We start from the raw sequence: 14089 nt of genomic DNA, 5'->3' as shown, positions 1-14089 counted from the left end.
TGCATTGATGGGACCCACATCCCAATATGCCCCCCAGCTGCCACTGAGTACATATACAGGAACAGGAAGTCATCACACACAATTAATGTACAAGTAATATCACAGATATAGTGGCCAGGTACCCAGGAAGCACCCACGACTCATATATATTCCAAAACTGTGGGATCTCCACCCGCCTGACAGCGGGTGAATTCGGGGAAGGATACCTGCTAGGTAAATAACTGTGTGACACTCCCTTGATAGATGATGCAGATGTATGTCAATGTGTGCCTGTGAGTAATGTATTTTTCTCTCTCACATTAGGGGATAGTGCATATGCACTCCGTTCCTTTGTCCTGACACCCTACCTCAACCCCAAACCCCAAGCCAGAGACGATACAATGTGGCACATAAATCCACCCGGAACATCGTGGAGCGCACCTTTGGGCTCCTGAAGAGCCGGTTCCGCTGCCTCCACAAAAGTGGTGGGGCACGGCAGTACTCACCAGTAACATGCTGTAAGATCATTGCAACCTGTGCAATGTTGCACAACCTCGCAACTAAGAAGGGCACAGAGGTGGAATTGGAGGACTATGAAGACCATGTCGATGAGCAGGCAATACCAGCAGCCAACACAGGAGGAGTACCTACACCCACAGATGGAAGACAGAGACGGGCAGAGATCACACACAACTACTTTTGAGTAAGTATAGAGACAAACCACGTGTTGTACTGCAATGCCCAGAGTTTATTTGGCACTACGTTAAATGTCTGAAGACACAATTGTAACATACTAGTGTGCCTAGCACTACTGGGTGGATGGGGGTTACCTCACCCTCACATGTCCAACTGAATGTGGCTGACTCACTGCTTGCGCCCCTGACCAGCACTGCGTGATGCGTGAGGTTGGCTTAGTTCCAAGTCTGCCGTAGCAGCACCGGTAGTCTGGCGTCTGCTGCTCCTCCTTATTTCTGGGATAGGGGTGCTGCTCCTGCTACTGGAAATAATTGTCTCCGCCAGACCTTCTACTCCTGTGGTGGCTGTCTGGTTTGTCAGCATCACCTCCATAGATGTTGTGACTCTCCCCATCCCCCTCGTGAGGTCAGTACAGCAGTGCACCAGGCCCTCCTGCATCGCAACTGAACGGCGACACAGCAGTGAAGTCGTAGTTGCAAGACGGTGCATGCCCCTTGTCTGCTGTTGCATGCAATGCCTCGCCCTGCGCCTTTGGATGCGGTCCCCACGTAGTTCCTCACAGAGTGCCATCACACACTGTAACATGTCCCTGACTCCTTCGGCCATGTCCCTCATGCTGTCTGCCATTGCTGTTATTCCCTTGTTCATGTTGTCCAGATTTGTGTTCACATGGCGCAATTGTCTGTGCACTGCACTAATACCTTTTGCTTGCAGACGCTGCACCTTGACCATTGTGGTCTCAAGACCACGTAATACACTCTCATCACGGCGATTCACGCTTGCCTCCCGGACCCTAGACGTCTTGTGCCACCAGATCGACTGACAGGAGTGGATGTAAGAACGGGTGCATTTCCTGCAATCGCCTCACTTGACTCCACACCCTCCCTTTCCTCATTGGAGGATGTTTGAAGGATCCTTAGTGGGGGAACGTCATGCCTCCTGGGCCTGCAGATGTCTGACACCTCTGTGTCTGCTGGTGTGTCAAGTAGTTGTGACTCATTTTGTGGAGAGTCTAGGAGCACAGGAGATGCTTCAAGTAGCATGGTGTCTGCCTCTGGTGTGGCAGCTGCTTGTGTGCAGGGTGCCGTAGGTGTTGCAGTGCTGGGCCCTGCATCCCTGCCTTCTTGCTCACTCCTATCCCTGTGGGGATGTGTCTTCTCCCTCTCCTGCATTGACTTGTGTGATGTCTCTCCTGTGGACAGATATGGACAGTGTCTTAGTGGTGCTTTCACCGTATAAATTACTATTAAATCACATTGTAATATCACTATTTCCTGCTCCTCCCATGTCTCTCATTGTATTGTGTGGCAGACCTGACATTATTTCATGTTTACTGCTCTGATGGGTATTCTTATTTCTACCACTCCCATAATGCATTGCAGGTGAATACTGAAGTCTGTACTGGATTTCCTCAACACACATAGCCACATTGGGGGAGGGACAGAGGCAAGGGGTGAGGAATGATGGACATGTCCCTTACCTTTCTTTGATGCAGCTCGGGCTGGCTGTCTGCATCACCAATCCCCACAACGCACTCTGGCTCCAGTGTGGACTCCACCAGCTCTTCCAGATCCGTGAGAGCAGGTGCCCTGTTCTTTCCTCCACCTGTGGCATTGGCCTCTTTACTCCTTGCTGCCAATTTTTTCTTGGTTATGATCCTTAGATCATACCATCTCTTCTTGAGATCGTCCACTTCCCTGGTTGTCACTCCTATTGCATTGACTTTGGTTTGGATCCCCAGCCAGGTGTTCCTCTTCACAGCCTCTGGTACCAGCAGAGACTGCTTTCTGAAGATTTTGGGGTAGTGCTTGACAACCTCCTCCACCAGCACCTAACGTTCACCTGTGCTAAACTTCATCTTCCTATTCCTATCTCCACCTTCCCTCTGGGAGTCTTGGGGATCCATTTGTTTGTCCTGCAGAGCTTAGCTTCACAACAGCCTGTCTCTGTGTAACTGCTCTCCTGTGTGATCAGGTACTCTGCACCTGCATGGGTGTGGCCACTTCCTGGTTGTGGGGTGGGGTGGATGCACAGGATTGGTAGATTGCTCTGTTGGTTGGCTGAGGGGTGTGGTGGAGGCACCTGATTGGTTGATACCTCAACTGCCTGATATTTTGTATCCCCGACTCAGAATTTACTGATTCGGTATTTACCGATTCGGTAAATACCGATTCGGTAACTTCAATTCATTCCTATGGGCATCCGGGCCCATAGGGTTGAATGTGTATTTCCGAATCGGTATTTGCCGAATTGATAAATAACGGGTCGGGGTTTCCCAATTTTACCGAATCGGTACTTTTTACCAATTTTTTACCTACAGATCATTTCCCTTTTCTTAAATACCGATTCAGTAAAAATCGGTATTTAAGAATCGGTAAAAATGTGTTACCTACATCGGGCCCTAAGTCTTTAAAACAATGAATGGTGAAGAAAAAGGTTGAAACAGACGATAGAAAAAACTCCTCATCTATCCAAAATATATGCCAAGTGGTTTAGAGTGTTTCTGATCCTTTATCTATGACATACTGCTAGTTCAAATCTCATAAAGTACTTTTGCATGCTCAGCCATTTAAAATTCCATAGATAACCAAGCCAATCATTTATCCATTGTTTATATATAAAATCATGACATATTTTGAATTAAATAATCATAGAGGTATATTCAAGTAAAATACTTTTGGTGGCAGTCCTAAACTCTATATCTATGAAAAAAGTGCTAGTGCAAACCCAGTGTGCTATATGCATGTGCAAAGTATTTATTTGTGCAAAGTTCACAATCCTTTATTCTATCTTTGAATCAAGTTTGAGTTGAATGAGTTTAAATGTAGTTTTAAATACCCATATGACCTTAAAAACTTGATATTTGGTAAACTGCGCTTGTTGAGAAACATATAATATGTAAATGGAGGGATCTAGAGCCCTAGATCCGATACTTTATAGGCTTATTGATTTAGGTTATATATATATATATATATATATATATATATTCTCTGAAAAAACCATAGGTTTGACACCAGTTATAGTTAGCTGGAAATTTTACTGACATAAAACCATTGAAATTCCCACGTTATAGTTAGTTGGACTCACTATAACTTGCGCACCTGCAATGCACTGCTGATGACGTCACATATTACATCACTCATGACATGGTCAGTGACATCACTCATGACATCACTGATGACACCATCCAGTGAATGTGTGTCTTTCTGAAAAATAAATATGTTTTATATATGTATATGTAAAGGTCGATGGAAGAATAAATGTTTAAATAAGTGTCTTAATGGATGTTTTTAAAAAAAATTGATTGGTTAACTGGCTTATTAAGAGTATCTTAGTGAATACATATATTAGCGAGTATTGTTTAAATATTTCAATGTTTGTATCAGTGTTTCACTTTGTGTATAAGTGGCTGCATGGGTTGGTGAGTAGCTACATGTGTGTGTATATGGGTTATTAGATGTTTTTTTAGTATCAGTATGAGTGTCTGTATGGTTTGGTGGGGGTGTTACTTAGCACATAGATGCATCAATGACTGACTCACTGTTTGTATGTGTTTTGAAGACAGCATATGTGCAGGACTGTATGGGTGGATGAGTGTGAATATGTGTGTGTTAGTGAGTGAATGACTGTCTCACTAGTGTCTTTATCAGTAACTACATATGTTTTAATCTAGTATATGTGAGTATTGATGTATATAAGTGAGTATATGTGAGAGTGAGGGATTCTAAGAGTTCCTGTTTAAATTAGTATGTGTTTCTATTAGTGATTGTTTAAGAGAGTAAGTATGTGTAAGTTTCCTTAGAAGTAAGGTAGTAGTGTGTGTATAACTGTATATGCAAATAAATGGATGTTCAATAGTTTATTTGCATGTGTGATTATGTGTGTGAGTAACTTTGGGATGACTGTCGGTGTGTAACAGGATGTATAGGTGTTTCACTACATATGATGAGTGAATATATGTATGAGTGACTATATAGAACTGTTGGTGAATGAGTGGATGTATATATAGATGATGGTATTACTGAATTGGTTGTTGTAACTTGTATGGGTATCTCTATTTTTTTGAAAATTTTAGTTTCTATTTTTGAATATGTGTTTCAAGGGATACATTACACTGAAAGGAGGTCTGTCACTCTGTCACAAGGATGGTGTCATCAGTGATGTCATGAGTGATGTCACTGACCATGTCATGAGTGATGTAATATGTGACGTCATCAGCAGTGCATTGCAGGCGCGCAAGTTATAGTGAGTCCAACTAACTATAACGTGGGAATTTCAATGGTTTTATGTCAGTAAAACTTCCAGCTAACTATAACTGGTGTCAAACCTCTGTTTTTTTCAGTGAATTTAATAGGTTTTTTAAATGTTAATTCCTAACTATAACTGGTGTGAAACCTATGGTGTTTTCAGGGAATTTCATAGGTTTTTTAAATGCTAATTCCTAACTATATATGGCCTGACACCTATGTTTTTTCAGTGAATTTCAAAGTTTTTTTTTAATGCTAATTCCTAACTATATAAGACCTGAAAGCCCACCAGGAATCTCCAGTATGCGCCAGGGGACTGCATTGCAGAGAGGTGTAATGAAGCCACGCCCCTTTTTACACCTCTCTGCAATGCAGCCCCAGTGCATGTTTGAAGAGGGGGAACTAATTCCCCTTGCATACTGGGGGCCCCTGGGGGCCAACTAGCCCACCTGGAACCTCCAGTATGCGCCAGGGGGCTACATTGCAGAGGTGTAATGAGGCTATGCCCCTTGTTACACCTCTCTGCAACACAGCCCCCTGCCGCGTTTGCAGAGGGGGAACTAATTCCCCTTGCATACTGGGGATCCCTGGGGGCCAACTAGCCCACTAGGAGCCTCCAGTATGCGCCAGGGGGCTGCATTGCAGAGAGGTGTAATGAGGCCACACCCTTTTTTACACCTCTCTGCAACGCAGCCCCCATGCATGTTTGAAGAGGGGGAACTAATTCCCCTTGCATACTAGGGGTCCCTGGGGGCCAACTAGGCCACCTGGAACCTCCAGTATGCGCCAGGGGGCTGCATTGCACAGAGGTGTAATGAGGATATGCCCCTTTTTACACCTCTCTACAACGCAGGCCACTGGCACGTTTGCAGAGGGGGGACTAATTCCCCTTGCATACTGGGGGTCCTTGGGACATATCTGCCCAAACACCGATATTCCGAACAATTGAAAATGACTTTTCTTGAGAAACATTTGGATTTGGATTATCATCTCCTATACTTTGGAATTTTTGAAAGACTGACTTTGAGGATGCTATAAATTACTCAAGTCTGCCTGAATTGTGCGGGTAAAATTGATACCTAGTCACTTTGAATAAGAATGTACTTACGTCTCGTCTAACATTTGGAAGAAATATCTAGTTATATGACAACAGGATACCGACATAACTTGAAGGAAATAAGAACGCCCTGAAGAAGTTCTGTTGTACAGAAAGAAACGTTTCGGCTGGCTGTGGTACATAAACTTAAGGAAAATAAAAGCATTTGAATATACACCAAGATTCAGCGCTTCAATAAGGACTCTAAGTGATATGATTTGATTGGACTTATTGTGCAATTGATGCTGTGCCAAACTTTGGAATATTCTCCACTACTCTCTACTACTTACTCTCTCCTACTCCACTACTCTCAAATACTCACTCTCTACTGCTCATTCTCTACTACTCTACTACTCTCTACTACTCTCTCTCTACTACTCACTCCCTACTACTCACTATCTACTACTCTCTACTACTCACTCTCTACTACTCTCTCTCTACTACTCACTCTTTACTACTCACTCTCTACTACTCTCTACTACTCACTCTCTACTTCTCACTCTCTACTACTCTCTACTACTCACTCTCTACTACTCTCTCTCTACTACTCACTCTACTACTCACTCTACTACTCACTCTCTACTACTCTCTACTACTCACTCTCTACTACTCTTTCTCTACTAGTCTCTACTACTCACTCTACTACTCACTCTCTACTACTCTCTACTATTCTCTCTCTCACTCTCTACTACTCTCTACTACTCACTCTCTACTACTCACTCTCTACTACTCTCTACTACTCACTCTTTACTACTCTCTACTACTCACTCTCTACTGCTCTCTACTACTCACTCTACTACTTACTCTCTACTACTTTCTACTACTCACTCTCTACTACTCTCTACTACTCACTCTACTATTCACTCTACTACTCTCTACTACTCACTCTCTGCTACTCTCTCTACTGCTCTCTACTACTCTCTACTACTCACTCTCTACTCTCTATTACACTCTCTCTACTCTCTACCTCTCTACCTCTCTACCTCTCTCTACTTGTCTCTACCTCTCTACCGCTACCTCTCTACCTCTACCTCTCTACCTCTACACCTCTACCCCTCTACCTCTCTCTACACGCACACATATACACATATATATATGCATATATATATGCATATGCATTTATATATATGTATGTGTATGTATATACATACATATATAAACATATATAATCTGTATATCTATATAAATACAAATATAAATGCATGCATACATATACATATATGCATACAGATGCATGTTATTTACATGAAAGTTTAAAAAACACTAATAAAAGCAAAGTTAAAAAGCCACCTCATTACAAACAGAATGGCTTTAACTTAAACGAGGGCGAGATCTATTGCATTTTCAGTGCTTGTTTACTTTGGTTTCATCAAGAAGGCATTCAGATGTGTCACACATTTGCCATAAATACTGAATGTTAGCACTCTAGTTGCTCATTAGATCACTGTAGTAAAGCTACTGCTCACCAGGGAAGTCTGCTGCTGGTATTCAAAGTGCATGTTTCAGTCTGCATGTCAGAATTTCTTTAATGAAATTGAAGAGGATTTGAGAAGTCACTCAAAATGTGCCCTAATTTTTCTTTCTGCAGCACTAATCATACTTTCTATGGCAAAATATACCCCCTCATTTTGTTCCTTTTTAAATTAAATGGTTTAAGAGTTACCACTTTATTCCAATCAAGATGGCTTCAGGTGTGCCATACCTTTGTAATAAGTAGGACTGTTAGCGCTCTAGTTGTTCTTTAGAACACTCTGGGACATTCTGTCATTGGGCTTTACTTGGGCTACATCTGGGTGATATTTGGGCTACATTTGGGCTCTTTTGTCTCCGGTGGCCATCTTGGGAGACTGCATGTCAGAATTTTTTAATGAAATAGAAGAGGATTTGAGAAGTCACTCAAAATGTGCCCTATTTTTTCTTTTTGCAGCACTAATAATACTTTCTATGGCATAATATACCCCTTCATTTTGTTCCTTTTTAAATTAAATGTTTTAAGAGTTACCACTTTATTCCCATCAAGATGGCTTCAGGTGTGCTATACCTTTGTAATAAGTAGGACTGTTAGCGCTCTAGTTGTTCTTTAGAACACTCTAGGAGGCTGCAGTAGAACACAAAGGAATCAACTGACAGTCTCCGTCCTTGTTGGATGTACATGTTTTACTGAGAATGTCAGACTTCATTCTCACATGACTGAGAAAGATAATGTGAATTTACAGAAAATATGCTTTCAGTTTAGCTTATAGATCCCCTTCCAAACCACTGTGGGAAAATCATGAGATATTAGTTTTCTTTCAAACATGATTCATGATATCACAGCAGAAGGCTTTTTCACATGGTAAAATCACCTTAGAACACACCACAATTCCTAAAATGAGTATGGTACCATCAACAAATGATTTATAATGTAACTAAAGTCCTAAAACCCTCTATTAACTACAATGCTTTTTAATGAGGTGCTATCATGTATATTGGTCCCAAGATGGCTGCCAACACTTCTTGGATGAAGTGCTGACAGCCAATCAGATCAGATGTGTGGTTAGGCTCCGCCCAGATATATATATTTTTTTGAACCTAAATTACTCAAAATCCAATGGAGCACATATCTTGAGACATAGCAAAGGCACATCGGGCTACCAGTCCCTACATTTTTGCCAAGTTTTGTGGAAATCCATTCAGCCGTTCGGGCTAAAAGTGAGTCCAACCGCCCTATGGAAATTAACATGAGGAAAACATGTTTTGGGACCCCCCTTTTATCTCGGCCCCCGCTTGACGAATCCCCCCCAAACTTTCAGGGAAGGAGCAGAGCGGAGCGGGCCATCTTCTTTGAGAAATCTGCGAAGATTCGTCCACCGGCGCCATAGTTATTCCCAATAGAATGTTGCGGATTTCCTATGGAAATCAATCCTAACTATAACTACCTACTGGTGACCGCCAGTAGGTAATATATATATATTTATTGTGTACCTATCTCAGTGGGTGTGCGGATTCAAACCCGCCATATTGGTAAAGTCGTGAAGGATGCGTGTTTCAGCCAGCCCACTCCGCTTACGCTTACAGGGATGGAACTACAAACTACATGTCCCAGGTCTTCCCTGTAGTGATCTGCTGATCACAGGTTTAGTTGTCAGCATGCCACAGCCACTCCCTCGGGGCTGGTTTACACCGACACCACACCACACCCATGCAGCACAGGTGTCACAGGACATATGACCCTGCCAATAAACAGGGCCCGGCACATGTGCTCGACGCCATTTCCACTCTCTATCTGGGTGTATCCGTGTGCTTAATATGTTGGTGGGAGCCGAGGCACTTTAGCCTCCCGAAACATGGCGATGACTTGAGGTGCACAGAGTTGGTGCCAGCTGAAGCACTGTGCCGGACACTGGCCTGCCATGTGGTGATGACTTGAGGTGCACACAGTTGGTGGCAGCTGAGGCATTTTGGCCAACATGGGCCTCCCACCACGTGGCGATGACTTGAGCTGCACTGAGTTAGTGCCACTAGAGCTGAGCGGGTGTGCAGCCTGTGATGATGCATAGGCCTCGATACATCATCCTGGCAATCAATACCCAATTTGAATTGTGAGCTTGGCTGGACCGCATGTACGACAAAGGCGGCTGGCTGTACAGACATGACTCCTCGGTGCAGCAGGATGCACTGGGGGTCTGTGCCGCGGAATCCAGCGATGGCTGAGGACGTTGCTCTGGCATGTGGTGGGCCCTTTTGGAGAAACGCTAGTGGGTAAACACCCAAAATATAGATTTAAAAATATTGAAAGGACACAATATCGAATCAAAAATATTGAGAGGACAGAATATAGAATAGACATAATATAGTTGGAATTAATTTCGACATATAGGTAAGTAATATCGAATGTCATTATATCGAATGTAATTATATAGAATGTCATCATATCAATTTTTTTATTGTATTATATGCTAGTAAATGTGTTAAAAGTATATAATTTTTTTTAATATATGTTACAATTTTTTAAAGATTATGTTAATGAATTTTTGCATATATTAGTTCCGTAGCGGGTTATGGTTTATAGGGGAATAGGGTGGGAAGCAATTTAATTTGAAGAAAAAAAAATGTATTAATTAATAATTTATTGTTTAATAAATAATATTGGTAATTCATCTTTGAGTATATTAGTTCCGTAGTGGGTTGTGGGTTTATGGGGGGAATACGGTGGGAAGTAATTTAATTTAAATAACAAAAAATAATAATTACTTATTTAATAAATTTATGGTTAATAATTAATATTGGTAATTCATTTTTGCGTATATTTGTTCCGTAGCGGGTTGTTGGTTTATAGGGGAATAGGGTGGGAAGTAATTTAATTTAAATTAAAAAAAAATATATATATTAAGTAATAATTTTGTGGTTAATAATAAATATTGGTAATTCATTTTTGTGTATATTAGTTCCATAGCGGGTTGTGGGTTTATAGGTGAATAAGGTGGGAAGTAATTTAATTTAATTTAAATTAAACAAAATACTAATTTATTAATCAATAATTTATGGTAAATAATTAATATTGGTAATTAAGTTAATTAATGTATTATTAAATATTTAAAAAGTTATCAGTACACGTTTTTAATAATTGATAATTATGTACATTGCGTACATTTGTATTAATTAGTAATAAATTACATATTCATTATTAATACTTAATGTATTAATATGTTAATTATGTTCATTTTTGAGGAGTGTGTTGAGTGTTCATAGGGGAGTATAGTGTGTATTAAATTAATTGAAAATACATTTTTATTAATATTTATATACTATTTAATCAAAGTTAGTTTAGACTGTTGATTGTGTTAATTAATTTAGATATAATTGTTAGTATTTTTGTTAATTGTGATTAGCTAATTAATTAAATGTTAATTAATTATGTTAATTTATCAATATTTCAGACTATTGGAGGTGACGTTTATAGTGGAAAATAGTGGGAGGTAAATTAAATTTAAATAATGAATAATTGTTTAATTAAAGTGTAGGACTGGGTCTACTAAATTATTCCTATATGCTATACAACACTTTCCCTACTGTTTCACTCACTGGAGTGGGAATAGTAATTGTTATCCTCCCGCAATCCAACATTTTCCCTACTGTTCCACTCATTGGATTGGGTATAGTAATTTTTACCCTCCCGCTATCCAACACTTTCCCTACTGTTCCACTCACTGGAGTGGGAATAGTAATTTGTATTCTCCCGCTATCCAACACTTTCCCTACTGTTTTACTCATAGGAGTGCGAATAGTAATTTTTTCCCACCCGCTATCCAACACTTTCCCTACTGTTTCACTCACTGGAGTGGTAATAGTAATTTTTATCCTCACGCTAACGAACACTTTCCCTACTGTTTCACTCATTGGAGTGGGAATAGTAATTTTTACCTTCCCGCTATCCGACACTTTCCCTACAGTTCCACTTACTGGAGTGGGAATAGTAATTTTTACCCTTCCACTATCCAACACTTTCCCTACTGTTCCACTCACTGGAGTAGGAATAGTAATGTTTACCCACCCGCTATCCAACACTTTCTCTACTGTTCTACTCATTGGAGTGGGAATAGTAATTTTTACCCTACCGCTATCTTAACACTTTCCTACTGTTCCTTTCTTTAGAGTGGGAATAGTCATTTTTACCCTTCTGCTATCCAACACTTTCCCTACTGATCCACTCGTAGGAGTGGGAATAGTAATTTGTACCCACCTGCCATCCAACATTTTCCCTACTGTTCCACTCATTGGAGTGGGAATAATAATTTGAACCCGCCCGCTATCCAAAATATTCTATACTTTTGCACGTGTTGTAGTGTAAATACTATTTTTATTCACTGTGCTATGCAACATTTTTTATTTGTGTTGCATTTAATGTAGTTTAAAATATAAATGTTCATAAAAATATTAATATTATTCTTTAAATTATTGTATTTTATTTATCTTTAAATTTATATAATATGTTCATTTATGTATATGTAATTATATTTTTAATAATGTTTTAAATATTTTTTCATTAAGAATATTAATTATTTTTTAATATTAAGTTAATATATTTATGTTTTTACAATACATTTATTATTTTTACATTTTAAGATTTTTTACATTATTTTAACTAGGTTTTATTTAATTGTGTTTATTATTTAATTACTTTTATATTAGTTTTAATATATTTAAAAAAATCTATATTTTAGTTACCTATATTTATAAAAACTATATTTTGTACTCAATATTTTTGTACTTACCTATTTATAGATAGGTATTCGATATTATGTCCCTCGATATTTTTGCTTCTATATTCTGGACACTCGTTATTGTGACCATCGATATATAGTCACAGATCCATGCTGGAGGCAGCAGGTGAGCCTTGAGATCTGGGTGCGCAGGGTCGGGCAGTCATCACTGGACGGCGGACTGGTCTGGGAACCAGGGCTGGGATGCTTGCGAAAGATGTAGGAATCATGCACACTGTGTACAGGCCCGGTGGTCCAGTTTTGCCTTCACATTGTTGGAATGCATGTGGTTTCTGTTGTGGTGATTGTGCGTAGTGTTGGCAGGGGGCACAAGTAGTACATGTTTGCAGTCAGTTGCCCCCAACACGTGCAGGAAGCCTGCTATGGTGTGGTTCCCTTGCTTGGTCTCCAGCTGTTCGTGCGCAGTGTGGGTGAAGTGAACATGCAGGTGTATCAAGCTGAAACTAACCGTGATGTTTACAGGTGTGATAAATCCTGCATAATGAGACCGTGACAGAAGTTTGTGTCGTTGTAATGTTCCTTTTCTTTCCTGCGAAGGTTACGACCACACAAACTTCTGTTACTGTCATTTTGTGCAGGATTGATCATACCTGTAAGCATTCTGGTTTGCCCAAGTGCAATACATTTTTACGTTTGTGACCATACTAACACTTGACCATTGTCTTCATTTATCCAAAAGGTTTCTGAATAAGGTGTTTTGGGATTTCCAGGACGATCTACAGTTATTTCGATCCACAAGTTGATGTTCCCCGTTGGCAATGTCACTCGTTGTTTGATGTATTTGTATTGTTAATTTATGTTTTTCTAATAAAGTACTGTTTTTCCACTGCTGTTGACTAGTAGTCTTCATGACCTGGCGCACCCCCATTTCAGTGACTACAATCTTGGATCTGGAGCACAGAGGCGTCAAGCAACAGCTGGGGATTTGGGTTGGTTGTGTAGGAATACTATGAATTGGGGCGAGCGGGTAGTGCAGATACAGGGGCCCTACGTTGCTTTTGTAGACATTCATCCAAGACATGTGAGTAAGTTTAATAGGGGTGGCTGTGAGACTCATCTGACTCTCCAGATGTTAGTTGGAAGGTACCAGAGGCCAACAGGTGCAGCACCGCCAGCAGCTTTGTCTGCAGAAGTATGTTGATTGCCCACTGTGTTGGTACCGTCAGCCTGTGGGCAATGTGGCAGTGTGCACCAACTTGAGAATGGGGCAATAATTCTTTCGCCACCTTAGCTGCGCTAAAGTGCTGATAACTCTCAACCTGATATCGCCACTTTTCCAGCAATAGCTTCCGCAAAAAACATAGCCACAAATGGGAGCAACAACTAACGCTAATGATATGCAGAGTAGGCGTTCCCGTGCAAAAAAACACAAAAACACCACTTCCCGATATTTCCAAAACCCAGCCAAATCTGCGATGTGATGCAAAAACAGGCGATAAGCTGCCTTAGCAGTAAGAATTTAACATCTGCCTTTCACTAGTGTAAAGCAGGGCGACTACCTACAGTATGAAAGGGAGCCCAGCCCAGAGCCACATCTGAAGACCAACACATGTCATAGAGCTACTGATCATGCAACTCCGAAACCCAAGAAGGCCACAACCCTACCGCACCACTCCCAGAACCTCCTCCCTGGACCACCCCCCCTACTCCCACTGAGGCAGCACAGAACTTGACAGTGCGGACCTTCCCAAAATGGCATGGCCCCTCAGCCACACAATAGCTGAATGGTGGGACAGATGGGAATAAAGTATGTGTGAAGGAGGCAAGTCACCCATCAATAACAATGCACACGATGCCAAGTGTAGCGG

The sequence above is a fragment of the Lissotriton helveticus genome, chromosome 3_1 (genome assembly GCF_964261635.1).
Source record: "Lissotriton helveticus chromosome 3_1, aLisHel1.1, whole genome shotgun sequence".
NCBI classification, from domain to species: Eukaryota; Metazoa; Chordata; class Amphibia; order Caudata; family Salamandridae; genus Lissotriton; species Lissotriton helveticus.
The sequence above is the reverse complement of the archived record's forward strand: the minus strand, read 5'-3'. Positions refer to the sequence as shown.